Raw genomic sequence first — 9,024 nt, forward strand, 5'->3', positions numbered from 1 at the left:
TGACAAAAATGACAAAAATGACAAAAATGACAAAAATGACAAAAATGACAAAAATGACAAAAATGACAAAAATGACAAAAATGACAAAAATGACAAAAATGACAAAAATGACAAAAATGACAAAAATGACAAAAATGACAAAAATGACAAAAATGACAAAAATGACAAAAATGACAAAAATGACAAAAATGACAAAAATGACAAAAATGACAAAAATGACAAAAATGACAAAAATGACAAAAATGACAAAAATGACAAAAATGACAAAAATGACAAAAATGACAAAAATGACAAAAATGACAAAAATGACAAAAATGACAAAAATGACAAAAATGACAAAAACGACAAAAATGACAAAAATGACAAAAATGACAAAAATGACAAAAATGACAAAAATGACAAAAATGACAAAAATGACAAAAATGACAAAAATGACAAAATGACAAAAATGACAAAAATGACAAAAATGGCAAAAATGACAAAAATGACAAAAATGACAAAAATGACAAAAATGACAAAAATGACAAAAATGACAAAAATTCCAAAATAACAAAAATGACAAAAATGACAAAAATGACAAAAATGATAAAAATGACAAAAATGACAAAAAATGACAAAAATGACAAAAATGACAAAAATGACAAAAATGACAAAAATGACAAAAATGACAAAAATGACAAAAATGAAAAAAATGACAAAATTGACAAAAATGACAAAAATGACAAAAATGACAAAAATGACAAAAATGACAAAAATGACAAAAATGACAAAAATGACAAAAATGACAAAAATGACAAAAATGACAAAAATGACAAAAATGACAAAAATGACAAAAATGACAAAAATGACAAAAATGACAAAAATGACAAAAATGACAAAAATGACAAAAATGACAAAAATGACAAAAATGACAAAAATGACAAAAATGACAAAAATGACAAAAATGACAAAAATGACAAAAATGACAAAAATGACAAAAATGACAAAAATGACAAAAATGACAAAAATGACAAAAATGACAAAAATGACAAAAATGACAAAAATGACAAAAATGACAAAAATGACAAAAATGACAAAAATGACAAAAATGACAAAAATGACAAAAATGACAAAAATGACAAAAATGACAAAAATGACAAAAATGACAAAAATGACAAAAATGACAAAAATGACAAAAATGACAAAAATGACAAAAATGACAAAAATGACAAAAATGACAAAAATGACAAAAATGACAAAAATGACAATAATGACAAAAATGACAAAAATGACAAAAATGACAAAAATGACAAAAAATGACAAAAATGACAAAAATGACAAAAATGACAAAAGTGACAAAAAAATTATAAAAACTACAAAAGTTACGAAAAATTCAAAACTTTCAAAAATTACAAAAATGACAAAAACTACTTAAAATTACAAAAATGACAAAAATGACAAAAATGACAAAAATGACAAAAATGACAAAAATGACAAAAATGACAAAAATGACAAAAATGACAAAAATGACAAAAATGACAAAAATGACAAAAATGACAAAAATGACAAAAATGACAAAAATGACAAAAATGACAAAAATGACAAAAATGACAAAAATGACAAAAATTACAAAAGTTACAAAAATTATAAAAACTACAAAAGTTACGAAAAATTCATAAATTTCAAAAATTACAAAAATGACAAAAATTACTTAAAATTACAAAAATTACAAAAATGACAAAAATGACAAAAATGACAAAAATGACAAAAATGACAAAAATGACAAAAATGACAAAAATGACAAAAATGACAAAAATGACAAAAATGACAAAAATGACAAAAATGACAAAAATGACAAAAATGACAAAAATGACAAAAATGACAAAAATGACAAAAATGACAAAAATGACAAAAATGACAAAAATGACAAAAATGACAAAAATGACAAAAATGACAAAAATGACAAAATTGACAAAAATGACAAAAATGACAAAAATGACAAAAATGACAAAAATGACAAAAATGACAAAAATGACAAAAATGACAAAAATGACAAAAATGACAAAAATGACAAAAATGACAAAAATGACAAAAATGACAAAATGACAAAAATGACAAAAATGACAAAAATGACAAAAATGACAAAAATGGCAAAAATGACAAAAATGACAAAAATGACAAAAATGACAAAAATGACAAAAATGACAAAAATGACAAAAATGACAAAAATGACAAAAATTCCAAAATAACAAAAATGACAAAAATGACAAAAATGATAAAAATGACAAAAATGACAAAAAATGACAAAAATGATAAAAATGACAAAAATGACAAAAATGACAAAAATGACAAAAATGACAAAAATGACAAAAATGACAAAAATGACAAAAATGACAAAAATGACAAAAATGACAAAAATGACAAAAATGACAAAAATGACAAAAATGACAAAAATGACAAAAATGACAAAAATGACAAAAATGACAAAAATGACAAAAATGACAAAAATGACAAAAATGACAAAAATGACAAAAATGACAAAAATGACAAAAATGACAAAAATGACAAAAATGACAAAAATGACAAAAATGACAAAAATGACAAAAATGACAAAAATGACAAAAATGACAAAAATGACAAAAATGACAAAAATGACAAAAATGACAAAAATGACGAAAATGACAAAAATGACAAAAATGACAAAAATGACAAAAATGACAAAAATGACAAAAAGGACAAAAATGACAAAAATGACAAAAATGACAAAAATGACAAAAATGACAAAAATGACAAAAATGATAAAAATGACAAAAATGACAAAAATGACAAAAATAACAAAAATGACAAAAATGACAAAATTGACAAAAAATGACAAAAAATGACAAAAATGAAAAAAAAAAAAGACAAAAATGACAAAAATGACAAAAATGACAAAAATTACAAAAATTAAAAAAATTACAAAAATGGCATAAATACAAAGATGACAAAAATGACAAATGAAAACATGACAAAAATAACGAAAATGACAAATATATCACATATGACGTTAAATTGTTCTACCAAATTTTTTGGACTTCTGTTGAACAACTCTGAGCGTGTGTTTAAGCCTTTTTTGGTAGCAATCCACAAACTCGAACCCTTCTTTAACAACAACTAAAAATGCAAATTGACCACAGTTTTGAATCGGTGGTCTCATTTTGTGTTCGACATTCAGAGCCACGTTCGTCAGTGGATTAACCGCCGTATGCATTGTGAGACCAAATATCCCTAAGCTAAGCCAGGGCTCGGTTGTCATAATTGCCAATCGATATTTGCCGATGACCGCCAAAGATGGTCAAATAGTATAGATGGGGACGTTAATGAGGACAGATTTATTCATAATCACTGTCCACCGGTTTGAAGCGCGTGTGTGCCTCGGCAAAGGTCAATCCTGACCTATTCCCTGACCGGTGGCGATTTAGCGTCATTAATGTGCAGGATTTACGCTCGCGCTCCCCTGAACTGGATCTAGGCTAGTGGATAAATATCCTCCGGTTATTACACATCTATAGGCAATATCCGCTAATGAGCATCGAATGGTGAGGCCATTTTCTTCTTAGCGCCGATTGAGGTAGCAAACTGACCATTATCCTTGACAGCCGGCAAAGGGTTCCTCGGTCATAATTCCGGTGCGGTGGCTTCTAGTTATTCAGTTATATAGTTTGGTCAAGAGGTCACCACCGCAGGATGTTCAGCTGAAAAAAAACTACCTTTAGCCACATACCTCTATGTGAAATATCAGAAATGTTCCTTCCTCGCGTGCTCGAAATAGGTTCTGCATGAGTAGCTTCTTATCGCGATGGTAATAAGGGAGAAATTGTGGCGTCAGCCTCTGCTTTCGTCGTCGTCGTCCTTCCTCAGCATGTCTTGGTTTTGTAGGTTGTGCCTAGCCAGAATATATTGGGAAGAACGACTTCTAGTTTGAAACTGTTTATCATAATCCTACCCTGGCTCTGGCTGTTCGGCGCTGTGGCTGGTTTTCGGTTTCCACAAACGAGTTCCCATTATCGTAGGCTTCCAAAAACATACAACAAAAGAACTAATTTAACACGCAAAGGCTAAACGATATTTGTATCTACGTGTTTGGTGAATTTAGCCCATACTCTTCACATACAAGCCGTGCCAAGTATTTACAATAATTGCTCTCATAAATGTGTGAATTTTTACGATGCAACATTCGTTGATCAGTAACATTCTGGTAGAATCTCTTACCAGACATGCCGAAATGAACTTATTTTCAGTGAAATGTTAAAAAATATGGATTATTCACAATAATTTTTACTAAATTCCCTTTAGAGAAAAGTTCAGTTGAAGTTTTTGTAAGATTTTGTCTGTCGCATCCAGTTTTACTGATAAGGAGTTTAAAGAAAAACAGTTTTATGATAAATCAATCATTTATATCTTATAATTATTTTTTAATTATTTGTCTTAGTATATAAAGCGTTTCAACTTATACCTTGAAAAATATCTATAATTCATTTTGGTTTGAAATTTCACTGGAATTCCATTTTAACAAAGTGGGGAAAAATAAAAATTGATTAAATTTCTGAAACTTCAAAGTCAAAATAACTTGCGGTATTTGAAAAAGTTGATTATTGCGTTAAATCCTTAATTTTTAAAACCATGTTTTATTCTACTGTTTTCCGAAAAAGTGCTTAATTCTTTTTAAGGAATTTTTACCTACTTTCAAAACCAGAGCTGGTAGAAAAAAATACATAATTGCATATCTATTTAAATTGCGTCTCCAAATTAGACAAAACCTATTTTCGGCACCTCAGGAGAATTAAAAAAGGAATTCTATTTCCGGTCGTCGTGATTTTCATAATTGAAATCAAATAAGTTAAGTTTCGGTTGGAGGGATTTTGATGATCTTGTGATTGTGCATCAATCGATTAGTGTATTTCCGTTAAAATTTTTGTTTTCGTTAAATGCTCATGTAGATTTCTCCGAGTAGAAGAACGGAAAAAAACAAACTGGAGGTCTGAGGAACATTTACTATCGGCTCGTATTTCCTTTTTTGAGAACAGGTAAAAGCGAACAATCAATTGGCAGTTGATGTTAGGCGGTTGAAACTGAGGGAACAGTGATTTTGAGAACATGTGAATGCAGCCAATTTGAAGATGATCGGAACCAGGAGAAATAGGGAGATAGCACCAACAGGAACTTTTGGAGTTTGGTGAGATCGTTTCTTTTTAAAATTACTCTTTTAACCCTTATTCGTCCCAGATTTTTCCCAATTACCAATCAATCAATAGTGTTAAATTTTAGCCAAATATCATATGAAGCGTTTGGTAGAGATCTCCACTCTTCATTCCTCCCTTGTTCCTGTATCTTTCGCGTATTTCATCACATGGTTGGCCTGGCCGTAGTAGAATCTGCAATGCATGGTAATATGTAATAGATAATACGCTGGAAAGAAAAATGAAAGACGCAAGTGTCTCTGATATGAAATATGAATAAAAAAACACAAAAAATAGCGATTAAGGTTGAAGTGAAAGTGAGCAGCTAGCTAGCTATCATGTCAGTTCCACAACATTTTGCAACGGTAACCAAAACACTTAACTCGATCATTTTATGTTAGCCTGATTTTCCCTGATTTTTGTTTTCAACTCCCTGAATTTTGGAAAAACATGTTGGCAACCCTGCCTGGGTGGCTGCAACAAAAAGCGTGCCTCGAAGGCCGCTAGACGTGTTGGCTTGGATAAGCTTACCCGAGAGTGAGAGCGTGCCTGGAAGGCCGCGAGAAAGAGCGTGCCCCGGAAGCCACGAGAAAAAGCGTGTCTAGAAGACCGCGAAAAGTTTGTCTGACAGTGCCGAACAGAAAGCGTGCCTCGAAGGCCGCTGAGCTTATCCGAGAAAAAGCGCTTTTGTTGTGGCAGTGAAAAGAGCTGGCCGGAAAGAATTTTTCTTTGAGGCATGCTATATCTGGAGGCTTTAGAAAGCTAACGCGAGAGAAAAGCGTGCCTGGAAAGAGACTTGGTGTGGCAGCAGAAAGAGCTTGTCGAAAAAAAAGTGTGTTCTGAAGAACGCTAGGTCGGGTGGCTTGGAGAAGCTAACCCGAGAAAAAAAACCGTGCCTGGAAGGCCGCGTAGCTATACAGTTTAGAAAACTTGCCTGAGAAAGAGCGTGTTTCGAAGGGCCTTCGGTTTGGCAGCCTTGAGAGCTTGCCTGATAAAAAATCGTGCCTGAAAGGCCGCGTTGTACGACAACTTAGATAACTTGCCTGAGAAAGGCGTATTAATTAACCAAAAGCGTGATTAGAAGGCCACGAAGTATGACGACCAAAGAGCTTGTTTTATAAAGAGCACTAGAGAAAGCGGCTTAGGAAAGCAGGTTTGAGAGTAAAAACGTCCCTCAAAAGCCGCTGATTAGAGTGCCCTATCCTAGAAATAACGCGCCATGAAAGCCAAGCCAACATAGCCAAGAAGGGGGCATGGTAGCTTGGAGTAACAGCTCATCTTGAAGGCCGCTTGAATAGTTGAATTGGAAAGTCTAATCGAACCAAAAAATTGCCAGTCGGAAAACGGAAGTCCACTCGAGTTGGTAGTGGGTAAGTTAGCCTTGAGAAAAAAATGCGCCTGAAAGGTATCTAATATAGTTAAATGAAAATATTGTCAGAGAAAAAGTGCCTATAAGGACGCTTAAATCGTTTCATAATAAGCATAGAGCAAGTTTCGAAAACTGATGGAAAAGCAAAATCAATTAGCTCATGGGAAAAGAAAGCATGTCTTGATATTCCCAAAAATAAAATAAAATTGAGTCCACGAAAGACAGTTAAGCTAAAGTTAAATCTGAGAAGGGTCAATCAAAATTACAGCGGAGCAAACAAACTTTTATTACTGCTTAGGGAAGAAGCATTCCTGCTGAAAGCCGACCCTGCCTTGTCAGCACAAATGTTGCACCGTCTTTTCGCTGACATCTGGGATACTGAAGCATTTACGGCTGACTGGATGCAGGGTATCCTCGTAAAGGTCCCGAAAAAAAGGAGACCTGACAGAGTGTGGTAACTGGCGAGGCATAACGTGGATCTGCACAACCCTCAAAGAACTGTGCAAAATGATCCTTAACAGGATACAGGAGAAAATCGTCGTTACACTCCGACGGCAACAAGCTGGATTCCGATCCGGACGATCATGTGTGGACCACATCACAACGCTACGAATCATACTGGAACAAATCAACGAATTCCAGGACTCTCTTCTACTCAAGCATTCAACCGACTTAACCATGAAAACATCTAGGCGGCTCTAAGGCGACGAGAAACCAGTCCATCTCATCGAAGCACAGTATGAGGCATTTTCGTTCAAGGTCTTGCACGACGGTGTCTTGTCCGAACCAATCCCGGTAACTGCAGGAGTGAGACAGGGATGTATCTTATCACCGCTACTTTATTTAATCGTAATGGATGAGATGACTGGATCGATCGACTGTGCACCGAACCGAGATTGCCGTAGAATCCTTCAACTATGGAGCAACTGAACGACCTTGACCTGGCTGACGATATTGTTTTGTTCGCCCAGACACAACAGGACATGCGGAGCAACCACGACGACCTCGCCGAAGGCTCCAAGGCAGCAGATCTCAAAGAAGAGGCAGACCCAGAAACTCGTGGCGCGAAGCCTAGTCGCCGAAATACGAACTGTCGACGAGTCTTGACTGGGGACAAGTGAAGACGCTGGCTCCGGATCATCAACAGTGAAGGTCTTTTACCACGGCCCTATCCACCGGAGTATCGGTGTGGGAACATTAAGTTTCGGATTCAGCGCCCAATTTCACTTAAAAATTGATTTTCGTTTTAGTTTTTTTCAAAAATGCTGTAAACTAGTGTAATTACCACAGAAATTTTTCTACCTTGTAGTTACACCTGTTAAATAAATAGGTTCTTAAGTAAAGTTAGGTTAGGTTCGAGTTCAATAGAAACAAATTAGAGTAAAGTAAAGTAAAGCTTTCACCTGAGCGATTACAATTTGCAGGGCTTGGATCTGCTTCTGCTTGATAGTCAACCTACCAGGGCTCAATGCTTTAAGATGATTGAAAAAAGAAAATTGTCCTTGCCTTCTTTTGGACGTTGTTTATGGCATACCACACATTTCTATAACTTTTTTTTTCACCAACCCGAATATACCAATAGAATGTGTTGTTCAAGGAAAGCCAACAATCGTTTTAAAAGACATTCCTGCATTTATTCAATACTATTTAATCAATAGTAAATACTAATGAACAGAAAACATTTTCAAGAAAACTACCTCATCTTAGGTGGAGCTTATTCAGAAGAGTTATTCGATTTTATCAAAGTGCACTTTACGAACTTTCCCGATATAGTAAATCAATTAATCTTCATACGATTTTGTTAAAAAGATAAAAATTCAACTTAAACTAAAATAAAAGTAAAATAATATGATTTCATTAAACTTTTTAATAACATATTGAAGGGTACGACCACCGTACGAAAACTAGATTAATTTTATCTACTTTTTTCAATCTTCGTTCGCAAACGAATCCATATGTTACAAAATCACGTAAATAATGCTATCAATAAAACAATACGAAAGTGTCACTTCAAAATATTCCACTGTGCATCCCTCGCGGGGATCGAACCCGCGACCTTTGGATTAGAAGTCCAACGCGCTATCCGCTGCGCCAGAGGGACATGTTGAACACCGGGGCAGCCCGGTACCAATCACACTGGCTGGGTGCTAGATTTCCCTTTCCTATCGAGTATTTACTAGCCATAGATAGATATTATCATCACATGCAATTCCAGATAAGTAGGCGATAAAGTGAGGAGAAAATTATTATTCTGGTGAAACAAAAAACAACACACGTGGTTCAATGAAGCTGTGCAAACGTTTTTGTTTCTGTTTAAATTTGAAATTGAAAGCTCAATTGGTAAGGAAAAGAATTGAAAGTTTATTATATTGTAGAATCAAATCTTCGTTTAAACTGTTTCGTGGAAATTCCACACCACTGCATATTACAAGGGATCGCTCATTGCTAATCGAGTGC

General features: G+C 34.0%; 1 non-coding gene across 1 annotated transcript; it reads right to left on the reverse strand.

Annotated features, from left to right (window-relative positions):
• Positions 1–8,595: 8,595 nt before the first annotated feature.
• On the reverse strand, positions 8,596–8,668 carry Trnar-ucu (transfer RNA arginine (anticodon UCU)). Its single transcript has one exon. It is a non-coding gene; the product is annotated as a tRNA-Arg (tRNA).
• Between the last annotated feature and the right edge of the window lie 356 nt (positions 8,669–9,024).

The sequence above is a fragment of the Uranotaenia lowii genome, chromosome 3 (assembly GCF_029784155.1).
Source record: "Uranotaenia lowii strain MFRU-FL chromosome 3, ASM2978415v1, whole genome shotgun sequence".
Classification (NCBI taxonomy): Eukaryota; Metazoa; Arthropoda; class Insecta; order Diptera; family Culicidae; genus Uranotaenia; species Uranotaenia lowii.